Source organism: Aegilops tauschii, chromosome 5 (genome assembly GCF_002575655.3).
Source record: "Aegilops tauschii subsp. strangulata cultivar AL8/78 chromosome 5, Aet v6.0, whole genome shotgun sequence".
NCBI classification, from domain to species: Eukaryota; Viridiplantae; Streptophyta; class Magnoliopsida; order Poales; family Poaceae; genus Aegilops; species Aegilops tauschii.
In genome coordinates, this window is record NC_053039.3 from 347,595,107 (window position 1) to 347,608,631 (window position 13,525).

The 13,525-nt window shown below is 54.8% G+C and overlaps 1 non-coding gene across 1 annotated transcript; it reads right to left on the reverse strand.

Moving 5' to 3' along the window:
• Window positions 1–12,990: 12,990 nt before the first annotated feature.
• On the reverse strand, window positions 12,991–13,206 carry LOC120965775 (small nucleolar RNA U3). The gene has a single exon (XR_005758798.1). It is a non-coding gene; the product is annotated as a small nucleolar RNA U3 (small nucleolar RNA).
• Between the last annotated feature and the right edge of the window lie 319 nt (window positions 13,207–13,525).

Genomic DNA, 13,525 nt, shown 5'->3' on the forward strand with positions numbered 1-13,525 from the left:
ATAAAACCTGCCCCTCATTGTCCAGGTTTTCTTTGAACAACATCGGCCGGACAAGAACAAAGGTTTTCACCATTGTCTTTGCGCTTTGCTGGAACTAAGAATATCATATTTCTTCTTGACAGTAGGTATAGGAAATTCAAAACCTCCAAAAATAATTGATGTAAATTTTCCAATAGAGTTTATGCTATGAACTTGAGGTTGTTTCCTCGGAAAGTGTACCGTATGCTCATTACCATTAACATGAAAAGTGACATTGCCTTTGTTGCAATCAATAACAGCCCCTGCAGTATTCAAAAAGGGTCTTCCAAGAATAATAGACATACTATCGTCCTCGGGAATATCAAGAATAACAAAGTCCGTTAAAATAGTAACGTTTGCAACCACAACAGGCACATCCTCACAAATACCGACAGGTATAGCAGTTGATTTATCAGCCATTTGCAAAGATATTTCAGTAGGTGTCAACTTATTCAAATCAAGTCTACGATATAAAGAGAGAGACATAACACTAACACCGGCTCCAAGATCACATAAAGCAGTTTTAACATAGTTTCTTTTAATGGAGCATGGTATAGTTGGTACTCCTGGATCTCCTAGTTTCTTAGGTATTCCACCCTTAAAAGTATAATTAGCAATCATGGTGGAAATTTCATCTTCTGGTATCTTTCTTTTATTTGTAACAATTTCTTTCATATACTTGGCATAAGGATTCATTTTGAGCATATCAGTCAAATGCATACACAAGAAGATAGGTCTAATCATTTCAGCAAAGCGCTCAAAATCCTCATCATCCTTTTTCTTGGATGGTTTGGGAGGAAAAGGCATGGGTTTATGAACCCAAGGTTCTCTTTCCTTACCGTGCTTCCTAGCAACAAAGTCTCTCGTATCATAATGTTGATTCTTTGATTGTGGGTTATCAAGATCAACAGCAGGTTCAATTTCTACATCATTATCATTGCTAGGTTGAGCATCAACATGAACATCTTCATTAACATTATCACTAGGTTCATGTTCATTACCAGATTGTGTTTCAGCATCAGAAATAGAAATATCATTGGGATTCTCAGGTGTGTCAACAACAGGTTCACTAGAAGCATGCAAAGTCCTATCATTTTTCTTTTTCTTCTTTTTAGAAGAACTAGGTGTATCAACATTGTTTCTCTGAGAATCCTGCTCAATTCTCTTGGGATGGCCCTCAGGATACAAAGGTTCCTGAGTCACTTTACCCCCTCTAGTTGCAACTCTAACAGCAAAGTCATTATTCTTATTATTCAATTCATTGAGCAAATCATTCTGAGCCGTAAGTACTTGTTCTACTTGAGAGGTAACCATAGAAGCATGTTTACTAATGAGTTTAAGTTCACCTTTAACTCTAGACATATAATCACTCAAGTGTTCAATCATATAAGCATTGCATTTTAATTCTCTACCAAAATAAGCATTGAAGTTTTCTTGCTTAACCATAAAATTATCAAACTCATCTAAGCATTGGCTAGCAAACTTAGTAAGAGGGATTTCATCTTTATCATATCTATAGAGAGAATTTACCTTTACTACCTGTGTCGGGTTATCAAGACCATGTGTTTCTTCAACAGGCGGTAAATTAAGACCATGTATTTCTTCAACAGGAGGTAAATTCTTAACATCTTCAGCTTTTATACCTTTTTCTTTCATAGATTTCTTTGCCTCTTGCATATCTTCAGGACTGAGAAATAGAACACCCCTTTTCTTCGGAGTTGGCTTAGGAGTTGGTTCAGAAAGTGTCCAATTATTTTCATTTGTCAACATATTATTCAATAGAATTTCAGCTTCATCAACTGTTCTTTCCCTGAAAACACAACCAACACAACTATCCAGGTGGTCTCTGGAAGCATCGGTTAGTCCATTATAAAAGATATCAAGTATTTCTTTTTTCTTGAGAGGATGATCACGCAAAGCATTAAGTAGTTGGAGAAGCCTCCCCCAAGCTTGTGGGAGACTCTCTTCTTCAATTTGCATAAAATTATATATATCCCTTAAAGCAGCTTGTTTCTTGTGAGCAGGGAAATATTTAGCAGAGAAGTAATAAATCATATCCTGGGGACTACGCACACAACCAGGATCAAGAGAATTAAACCATATCTTAGCATCACCCTTAATGAGAACGGAAATATTTTAAGGATATAATAGTAGCAAGTTTTCTCATCATTAGTGAACAGGGTGGCTATATCATTTAATTTAGTAAGATGTGCCACAACAGTTTCAGATTCATAGCCATAGAAAGGATCAGATTCAACCAAAGTAATTATATCAGGGTCGACAGAGAATTCATAATCCTTATCAGTAACAATGATAGGTTAAGTAGCATAAGCAGGATCATATTTCATTCTAGCATTCAGAGATTTTTGTTTCAGCTTAGCTAATAATTTCTTAAGATCACTTATATCATTGCAAGCAAGAAAGTCTCTAGCAGTTTCTTCATCCATAACATAACCCTCAGGCACAACAGGCAATTCATATCTAGGGGGAGAATCTTCATCATCACTTTCATCAATATTATCAGTTTCAATAATTTCATTCTCTCTTGCCCTAGCAAGTTGTTCATCAAGAAATTCACCAAGTGGCACAGTAGTAGAAGTAGTTTCATCATAAGTATCATGCATAGAAGAAGTGGCATCATCAATAACATGCGACATATCAGAATTAATAGCAGAAGCAGGTTTAGGTGTCGCAATCTTACTCAAAACAGAAGGTGAATCAAGTGTAGAGCTAGATGGCAGTTCCTTACCTCCCCTCGTAGTTGAGGGATAAATTTTGGTTTTCTCGTCTTTCAAGTTCTTCATAGTGACCAGCAGATATAAATCCCAAGTGACTCAAAGAATAGAGCTATGCTTCCCGGCAACGGCGCCAGAAAATAGTCTTGATAACCCACAAGTATAGGGGATCGCAACAGTTTTCGAGGGTAGAGTATTCAACCCAATAATTTATTGATTCGACACAAGGGGAGCCAAAGAATATTCTCAAGTATTAGCAGTTGAGTTGTCAATTCAACCACACCTGGATAACTTAATATCTGCTGCAAAGTATTTAGTAGCAAAGTAATATGATAATAACGGTAACGGTAGCAAAAGTAATATTTTTGGGTTTTGTAGTAATTGTAACAGTAGCAACGGAAAAGTAAATAAGCGAAGACCTGTTCTGGACGAGAACCCTCTTCCTCCCCCGCGAGCGCAGCCAGCCTGCTGCGCCCGATGGCGTTTGCCTCGACGCGCAGCAAGGCGTCGACGACGCCTGCGCAGCGAGCCGCCTCGCCGATCTACTCGGCGAGACTCGCATCTTCGACGAACCTGCGTCCGACGCAGGCACCGACTGCCCCGAGAGCCGCCTCGTCAGCCTCCTCGACCAACTTCACGTCTCCAGCGAGCCCGCTGCGGACATGGAGTCGGTCGGCTCCACCGACCCGATGCTCATCGACTCCGACACCGCGTCGCTCGACGCCTACCCCTCCGACGTGGTGGTCTTCGACGACCCCCTCCCTCGAGCTGACAGCGGCAGCAGCGCTGTCACCGAAGTGCTAGTCATCAGCCACGTCTCCAACTCGGGCGAGAACGCCCGCGACGCTCAGCAAGCGGCGATGCACGACCTCTTCGTCCCCATCCCGGCCGACGCCGACGCCGAGACCCTGGAGGCACGCCGCCTTGCCCTCATCGCGGAGGGCAAGAAGATAGCCTCGATGAGACGCCTCACCGAGGCCCACCAGCGCGAAGTCGACCACGCCGCCTTCGGGATGCCGCCACCTAGCGGGCCGAGCCGAGCCGGCTTCGTCCAGAAGCGCGGCGCAGCCGTTGCCAGCATGCTGGGCGCAGATCGCCCCGTCTACGCCACCCCGCTCGAGAATCTGCGAGCCGCTCAGGCGGCTGCAGAGGAGCTCAATGGGCTGGGAGCCGATGAGCTCCCCTACATGACAAGACGGATCCAGCAGCTGATCGACGCGGCTGCAGACCGGCACGAAGCCGGCGCCCGTGCTGATAGCCATCCCCCGCGCCGGGAGCACGCCGCGACGTCCCGCTCGCGGACCGCGAGCGGCGCGCGCCAGAAGAAAGACAAGGAGCCGGCTGCCAGCCGCAGCCGGACTCGCATTACCATCGAGCGCGACGCGGATGGCCGCCCTCGAGCTGTAGAGCACCAGGGAAACCTGCCTCCTCCTCCGCCTCGAAGAGAAAGACGCCTCACTCCACCGCATGTCACACATCCGACTCTTGGCGACCGACTCGGCCGCCGAGAAGGAGTCGGCGAGAACGACGCCCGCCACAGGATCGACCGCCTTGCTCGGTCCTTGGCGTTAGAAGAAGAAGACGATGTCGGCCCGCCATGCTTTGGCCCCCGCATCCACGACGAGCCCTTCCCTAAAGGGTTCTCGCTCCCCAAAGACACGCCCAAGTACAACGGCTCGGTGAAGCCGGAGGATTGGCTCATCGACTACTCCACAGCCGTCAGCATCGCCAACGGCAACCGGCGCGTCGCCGTGAAGTACGTCCCCCTGATGCTGCAGGGCACGGCGCGCACATGGCTCAACAACCTCAAGCCCTACAGCATCAACAGCTGGCTGGACTTCATCGAAGTTTTCGTCCGCAACTTCACCAGCACCTACAAGCGGCCTCCCAAGCCTCGCTAGCTCTCCCTCTGCGTCCAGGGGCCCAACGAGTCGACCCGCGACTACCTCACGTGATGGGCCAAGCTCCGCAACTCCTGCGAGGGAGTGCACGAGGTCCAGGCCATCGAGTACTTCACTGCCGGGTGCCGAGAGGGCACCCTCCTCAAGCACCGACTACTCTGCGACGAGCCGGCTACCCTCGACGAGCTACTAGTCATCGCTGACAAGTACGCCACTGCCGACTCCTCCATGAAGACCGAGCTCCGAGTAGACGCCTCGGGGAAAGTAATTGCTCCGGCTCCCAAGACGCCGGCTGGCGACCCTAACCGGCGCCCCTACCAGAACGACCACAAGCGCAAGGGCCCCATGCCGACTTCCTCTAGTCGGCAGGTGGCCACAATTGAAGACGAGCAGCCCGAAGAGCGGCCCGCTCCCAAGAAGAAGGGTGGCCAGCCGCCTTGGCAGCCATCTTTCTCCTACGAACAAGCACTCGATGCTCCCTGCAAGTTCCATAGCGGCGCGAAGCCGTCCAACCATACAACACGGAAATGCCACTGGCTCACCCGCATCACCAAGGGCGAAGGGATGGTGCCGCCTCCGCCTCCCGGCCCACCGCCTCCAGGTCCCCAGCAGCCGGCGGCCCGGCCGGCAGTCGGCGCCATCCAAGACGAGTTCCCCGAAGCGCACGACGCCTACGTCGTCTTCACAAGTCAAGTCGACGACAAGCGCAGCCGACGCCGGCAGCACCAAGAAGTAAACGCAGTCGCCTCTAGCACCGCCGAGTTCATGCACTGGTCGGAAAAGCCCATCAGCTGGAGCCAGGCCGACCACCCAGAGGTGATGCCTTCGCCTGGCTCCTATGCTATGGTCTTGGACGTCACCCTTGCGACGGAGAAGCGAGCTGCCAGATTTTCCCGCGTCCTGATAGACGGCGGAAGCAGTATCAACATACTGTACCGCGATACCATGGACAAGCTGAACATCAAAGCAAAGCAGCTCATGCCGAGCCGCACCGTCTTCCATGGTATCGTACCCGACCTATCTTGCTCTCCAATCGGCAAGATCAAGATGGATGTTCTCTTCGGAGACAAAGATCACTTTCGCCGGGAAGCAATATGGTTCGAGGTGGTGGATTTGGAGAGCCCTTATCATGCACTGCTTGGCCGACCTGCTTTGGCCAAGTTCATGGCTGTGCCCCACTACGCCTACCTGAAGATGAAGATGCCGAGCTCGAAGGGGATCATCACGGTAGCCGGCGACTACAAGAAGTCCATCGAGTGTGCCATGGCTAGCAGCCGACTGGCCGAGTCCCTCGTGGTGGCAGAAGAAAAGAAGATGTTGGAACGGGTTGTGGCCATGGCCGGCAAGCAGCCGGCCTTGTCCCCCAACCCCAAGGACTGTGATGCGCAGGGCTCCTTCCAGCCTGCCAAAGAGACGAAGAAGATACCTCTAGACCTGGAGCACCCGGAGAGGTTCGCCGTGATTGGGGCGAACTTGGACAGTAAATAGGAAGGCGAGCTCGTCGACTTCCTCCGTGAGAATCGAGACATCTTTGCATGGTCCCCAAAGGACATGCCGGGTGTCCCGAAGGATTTCGCCGAGCACAAATTACATGTCCGAGCTGATACGAAGCCGGTCAAGCAACCCCTCCGCCGACTATCAGAAGAGAAGCGAAGAATCGTGGGAGAAGAGATAGCCCGGCTCCTTGCAGCCGGCTTCATCATGGAAGTGTTCTTTCCAGAATGGCTTGCCAATCCAGTTCTGGTTTTGAAGAAGAATAACAAGTGGCGCATGTGTATAGACTACACAAGTTTGAACAAGGCCTGCCCAAAGGACCCGTTTGCTTTGCCACGGATTGACCAAGTGATAGACTCCACAGCCGGATGTGAGCTGTTAAGTTTTTTGGATGCATACTCAGGGTATCATCAGATCAAGTTGGACCAGGCTGACCGCCTGAAGACTGCCTTCATCATACCCTTTGGAGCTTACTGCTACCTGACAATGACATTCGGCTTGAGAAATGCCGGTGCCACTTTTCAGCATTGCATGCAGAAATGTCTCTTGAAACAACTCGGCATAAATGCCCACGTCTACGTAGACGACATTGTGGTGAAGACAGAGAAGCGCGGTACCTTGCTGGAAGACCTGAAGGAAACATTTGCCAACTTGCGCCGATTCTAGATCAAGCTCAACCCCGAGAAGTGCGTGTTCGGAGTGCCAGCCGGCCAGCTGCTAGGCTTCCTGGTCTCCGAACGCGGCATTGAGTGCAACCCTGTCAAGATCAAGGCCATCGAGAGGATGGAGATTCCCACCAAGCTGCGAGATGTGCAGAAGTTCGCTGGGTGCTTAGCCTCCCTGAACCGTTTTATCAGCCGACTAGGAGAGAAGGCTCTCCCCCTGTACCGACTCATGAAGAAGTCCACTCACTTTGAGTGGAACGATCAAGCCGACCAAGCCTTCCATGAGTTGAAGAAAATGTTGACCACTCCGCCTGTCCTGGCTGCGCCGACTGAGAAGGAGCCCATGCTCCTCTACATCGCCGCGACAAGCCGGGTCGTCAGCACTGTTGTTGTGGTCCAGCGCCCGGAGGAAGGCCGAGCCCAGCTGGTCCAGAGGCCGGTCTATTACCTCAGCGAAGTACTGTCTAGCTCAAAGCAAAACTACCCGCACTACCAGAAGATGTGCTATGGGGTGTACTTCGCTGCCAAGAAATTGAAGCCCTACTTCCAAGAGCACCCCATCACGGTCGTGTGCACTGCCCCGCTTGCCGAGATCATAGGCAGCCGGGATGCTTCCGGCCGGGTGGCCAAATGGGCCATTGCCTTGGCGCCCTACACGATTTTCTATCAACCCCGCACCGCCATCAAGTCACAAGCATTGGCCAACTTCCTCGTCGACTGGGCCGAGACCCAGTACTTACCGCCGGCTCCCGACTCTACCCATTGGCGGATGCACTTTGACGGGTCCAAGATGCGCACCGGCTTGGGAGCCGGCATCGTCCTCACCTCTCCCAAAGGCGACAAGCTCAAGTACACGCTGCAGATCCACTTCGCCGCCTCCAACAACGTGGCCGAGTACGAGGCGCTCGTACATGGGCTCCGGCTAACCAAAGAGCTCGGCATACGCCGGATCCTGTGCTACGGCGACTCAGACCTGGTGGTCCAGCAATCATCTGGCGACTGGGACGCCAAGGACGCGAACATGGCGAGCTACCGCTTCCTCATCCAGCAGATGAGCGGATACTTCGAAGGGTGCGAGTTCCTTCACGTGCCAAGGGCCGACAACGACCAAGCAGATGCCCTAGCACGGATCGGCTCCACCCGACAAGCCATACCGACTGGCGTCTCCCTCCAGCGCCTCCTCAAGCCGTCCATCAAGCCGTCTCCAGAGTCGGACTCCATCTTCGTACCGCCTGCGCCAGAAACAGCCGGATCTGGCTCAAGAAATCCCGCAGGCGGCACGGGGACTTCGACGACTGCCCCGGGAACTGACGTAGTCGCACCCGGCCCAGGGACTTCAGAACCCGGCCCGGGGACTGCACCAGTCAGCCCGGGGACTGCAACGACATAAGAAGCGGTGGTCGACTCCAATGCAACACCCAACCCACCCACCCGAGTCATGGTGGCCACATTAACAGCAGAAGAAGTCACAGCTCCCTCATGGGCCCAGCCCATCCTCAAGTTCCTAGTCAGCAGAGAGCTGCCGGCTGATGAGATCTCAGCAAGACTAGTGCAACGACGAGCCGCAGCATACACAATAATCAACAGAGAGCTTGTGAAGCGCAGCGTCACTGGAGTCTTCCAGCATTGCATCGAGCCAGAAAAAGGAGTGGCGATCCTCAAAGACATCCACCAAGGCGAATGCGGCCATCACGCCGCCTCAAGATCCCTCGTGGCCAAGGCTTTCCGCCATGGTTTCTTCTGGCCGACTGCCTTGGAGGATGCTAAAGAAATAGTCAAGAGCTGCAGAGGATGTCAAGTCTTCAGTTCCAAACAACACCTGCCGGCTTCTGCCCTCAAGACCATTCCCCTCACCTGGCCTTTTGCCGTCTGGGGACTGGACATGGTGGGCCCTTTCAAGACAGCCCGCAGTGGCATGACACATCTACTCGTTGCTGTGGACAAGTTCACAAAGTGGATCGAAGCCAAGCCGATTAAGAAGCTGAATGGGCCGACTACCGTGACATTCATCACCGACATCACTACTCGGTACGGCGTGCCGCACAGCATCATCACCGACAACGGCACGAACTTCGCCAAAGGCGCACTGGCACGTTTCTGCGCGACGCAGGGCATCCGACTGGACTTAGCGTCCGTTGCCCACCCGCAGTCAAACGGCCAGGTCGAGCGAGCAAATGGACTTATCCTCTCCGGCATCAAGCCCCGACTGGTTGTACCACTGGAGCGATCGGCCGGCTGCTGGCTCGAAGAACTGCCGGCTGTCCTCTGGAGTCTGCGCACTACACCCAACAAGTCAACCGGCTTCACTCCATTCTTCCTTGTGTACGGTGCCGAGACTGTCATCCCAACAGACATCGAGTTCGACTCACCTCGGATCACCATGTACACGGAGGAGGAAGCTAAAGAAGCAAGAGAAGACGACGTCGACCTACTGGAAGAAGGCCGGCTGTTAGCCCTCAGCCGGTCCGCCATCTACCAGCAAGGCCTGCGCCGCTACTACAACCGCAAGGTCAAGCCAAGATCCTTCCAAGAGGGCGACCTTGTGCTCCGGCTGATCCAGCGAACAGCCGGCCAGCACAAGCTCTCGGCCCCTTGGGAAGGCCCCTTCGTCGTCAGCAAGGCACTCGGCAACGACTCCTACTACTTGATCGACGCGCAAAAGCCAAGAGCACGCAAGAGAGACGACTCCGGCAAGGAGTCGGAGCGACCATGGAACGCAAACCTCCTAAGACGATTTTACAGCTGAAAAGCAGTATGTATCACGCTACCCCTTTTGTATTAAGTACAAACCAACAGGCCCCCCGAACAGTACTCGGGGACTGCCTTTATTTATCTATGAATGACGAGTATCATATCCATGAATGTATTATTACATTTTGAATTTTTGTCTGGCACCGGGTTCGACTAGTCGGCCCGGGGACTGGCCGCCTTGAGCTATATCAAAAGTCCTTCCTAATGTCAGCAAAGTAGTGCGCCGGCTCCCGAGTCCTCCCTTGTTGAAAGTCGCAGCTCAAAGAACTGACTGTCCGACTAGCAAGAGGAAAGACAGAAAGGACGCCCACACGAAAAACGGCTAAGGAACAACTAACCTATATAGCAAAGAGACGGCCTCCATATATGCCTGCCGGCTGTCAAAGCAGCCGGCTGGCCGGCTTCCTAAAAAACTTAGCTTAAGTCCGGCAGAGCTAAAAGTACTTCCCCCTCCCCAATCGGCCAGGCACTCCCCGGCTACAGATTGCAGAGCAACTGTTTGACTAGGGAGGCGGCAACCAAGGGAGGGCGGCAAAGGAAAAAAAAAAGCAGAACGACAAAAAGCGAAAGTACAAGGAAAGACCAATTGCATAACTTATATACATAAAGCCGCCCACAGTCCGGCAACAGACTTGACTTTGAATACACCCAGTGGGTGGAATTGTGCAGACTTAACCAAACATTGTTCAAAAGTAACAAGACAGGAAAATAAAAGAAAGAAGACTAGGGAGCGACATGAAGGCCGAGCTGGTCGGTGAAGGCGACCTCACCGGCTGAAGGAGTGGCCGCCTAGCTGGTCCCGGCGTGACCACCTCCTGCGGCAGGGGACGCACTCGCACGCGACGTAGTGCTGGAGGCGCGGTCAGGCTGGCCGGCGACTCCACCAGCCGGCTCGGCATCTTCACCTTCCTCCTCCTCCTCTTCGCCCTCGTCGCTGGAGTCGATCTCCTCCGCCGAGTCTCGCCGTACGCCGGGTCCAGCCCAAACCAATCTTCCGGCTGGGCGACTCCATTATCGTCCACCTCGGGGGCGAAGACGTTGGTGTCGGTGTAGTCGGCGATCGCTGAAGCTCGCTGAATGATGGCCGGCCGCGCCGGCTCCAGCTCCGTGTCGGCTTGCTGCCGCCAGGTAGCCAGCTGGTCCAGGTTCAGGCCGGGATACCAGGCCTTGACGAACTCCAGCGCCCGCCTGGCGCCGGAGCGAGCCGCTGACGCCTTCCAAGCCTCGAAGCGGCCGACTGCCACCTCCAGCTAGTCGGCGGTCCGACTGGGGGTGCGAGGGACCACTTGGCCGGGCCAGAGGGCGGCCAAGACCTGCGACCCCGCCACTGAAGCCGGCGGAGCAGCCTGTGAGCCGGCTGGATGCGAGCCTGGATCGCCAGGAGCTGTTCCTCCAGCGAGCGGCCGGCGGTTGGCGAGATCTCGAAGCCGGCTTGCCTCTTCGCCTGGCGACGGGCTTCGATGGCCTGGTTAGCGGCAGTTGAATAGCCAGGGAAGTACTCTGTGCGAAGAAGAAAAGAAAAGAAGAACACCAAAATCAGAAAAACAAGTCAAAGTGGCAGATGGCAAGAAAGGACGAAGGGGTAGACGACTTACCGTCAACCAGATCCTCGATCTGGCCATAGCCGGAGACCAGAGTCTGCCTGGCCTCTGCCCAGCCGGCCGCCTACGTCTCGAACTCGGCCTGGAGGGTGGCTTCGCGATCCTGCGCAGCCTTCAGCGCCGCCTTGTGGCCTTCCTCCTGGTCGGCCAGCTTCTTGACCAGGCGGTCGCGCTCCTGCACCAAGGCGGCGAGCTCCGCGTCCTTGGCAGGAAGAGCAGTCTGGGACTCCCCCAGCTGTGCCCTCAGACTGGCGTTGGCCGCTGCAGAGACGGCAGAAGAAGAAGAACAATAAGAAATCATCAAGGAAGATCCGAGCCGACTGCTCAGCAGTTGGCCCGAATCTCGGGGACTACACCCAGTGGGTGCGCTGACGCGCCCCCACATGAGATAAAGATCAAGTCACATACCTCGGCTCTCAGTAAGATCGGCGGTCTTCTGAGTCAGCTGCCGAGCCTGGGAGTTGAAGGCGGCCGCTCGGAGGTTGTGGTAGTCCTGCAAGACGGGCAGAAGACCGAAGTGAGAACAGAAACAGCAAAAACAAAATCTCCAAGAAGTTCCAAGCCGCCTGCTCAGCAGCCGACTCGGAACTCGGGGACTACACCCAGTGGGTGCGCTGACGCGCCCCCACGAGAGAAATCAAGATCAAGAAAGAACAAGATGGGAATACTAACCCGGATGGCTGCCCGCGTTGCGAGGAATTCGTCGGTGAACTGCCTCAGCGCCGCAGCTTGGCTCTGGAGCCGGGTCCGGACGTCTTGTGCAGCGACGTTCACCACGGCTGTCCCTCCGCTTGGCGTCCACCCCGAGGTAGCGCTGGCCGCCTCCGCGTCTCGGGCCGACGAGCTGGAGCCCACGGCCGGCTGTGGCTCCGACGCGGCCTTCTGCGGCTCCGACGCGGCCTTCCCTGCATGCCGGCTTGACGGAACCCGGACCGCCACCTCAGCCCCCGCGGCTGGCTCGCCCTCCGCCGACTGTGCGGGCGCAGGCTCAGGCTGGCGGCCTTGGGCCGCCCTAGTCGGAGGAGTCGGCTCCGGCGCCTTCTCCAGGATGATGACGTCGTCGCCGCTTCCTCCCGGCCCCGGCTGGGAACCGCTGGCTCCCCCTAGCGAGGGATCCACGTCCCCTGGCGCCATGGTGCGCAGGGGGGTGACCATCAAAGCCTCCCCTGCCGCCGCCTCGGCCTCGGCCTCTGCCTGGGCCTTGGAGCCGTCCCAATCCCCGCCAAGCTGCTCTACGTGGGGAGGCATGGCGGAAGCTAGCACGGCGGCGGAGGAGCGTGCGGAGGAAGAGCGCGGCGGCGAGGCGCTGTCGCGAGAACGAGCAAGGCAAGAAGACGATGGAAGTTGGAGGAGCGTGCGAGGGCCTGCCGCCCTTCGCCTCCCCCTACTTATAGCCTCACGCGGCCGAAGAGGCCGGACGTGGGGGGGAGACGTGGGATTAACTGCGCCCAATCCCCCCACGTCTCGCGTTTATTACGCATAAGTGTGAGCCGAAACTGCCGCACAGAACGTGCGGGCAGTTTCGGGATACAAAGGATCCGCGCCTGGGCCGGGGCGCGGACGTGGCGGGCCCCCTCCCTGCGGCGACGTCCCGTCACGCGCGTGGGCTGGCAGGCTTTCCGGCCACGTGGCTCGCCGTCGGCCCGCGGCCCGGTGCACGTGCCAGCGGGTTCCCGCCCTCCGACTCCAGAAGATTTCGACTACGGCGGTGCCTGACCAAGGCCGGCTCCCTGCTGCCGGCTTGTCATGATAGGAAGCTGTTCGAGCTTCTCGAACCCCACTCCACCTCGAAGCCCAATCAGCTTCGGGGACTACAAGATTTTTGTGTCTGTCAGACAACCACTGGGCTGCCCTACACAGGTGTGAGCCAGGCAGGAACGATCCTCTACAGCCGTCAGATTTACCGATCAGGTAAAATCTGAGCTGTTAATCATGCTCTGGCCCAGTGGTCAGACTTCATCAACCAGACTGAAGTGCTTGCCTCCTTATTGGTAAAGGATGCAGCGGTACGAGCCTATAGAACAGATCCTGTTCAAGGAGTAAATGGCCACGGGTAGCCAAACCGACTACCCCTGGCTTTTCAGAAAAATTATCAGGCCTTTGTGCCTTCAAGCACTCCAAGCATTTGGGCCGCCTTCCCTGGCCGGCTACCATTAAAGCCGACTCTCGGAAGGCGACCCAACCTCACCGACTCCTCCCTAGGGCTACTACGGGGTGGCCGACTCCAAGAAGCCGACCAAGAAGGACGCCGACTCCTAGGAGCCGGCCAAGACCACAACCACTCCTACATAACGGCGACGTGACGGAGTGTGGCCACAGTGCGGCCCATGACCCCCGAAGTCCGAGGCGGGCATGGCTAC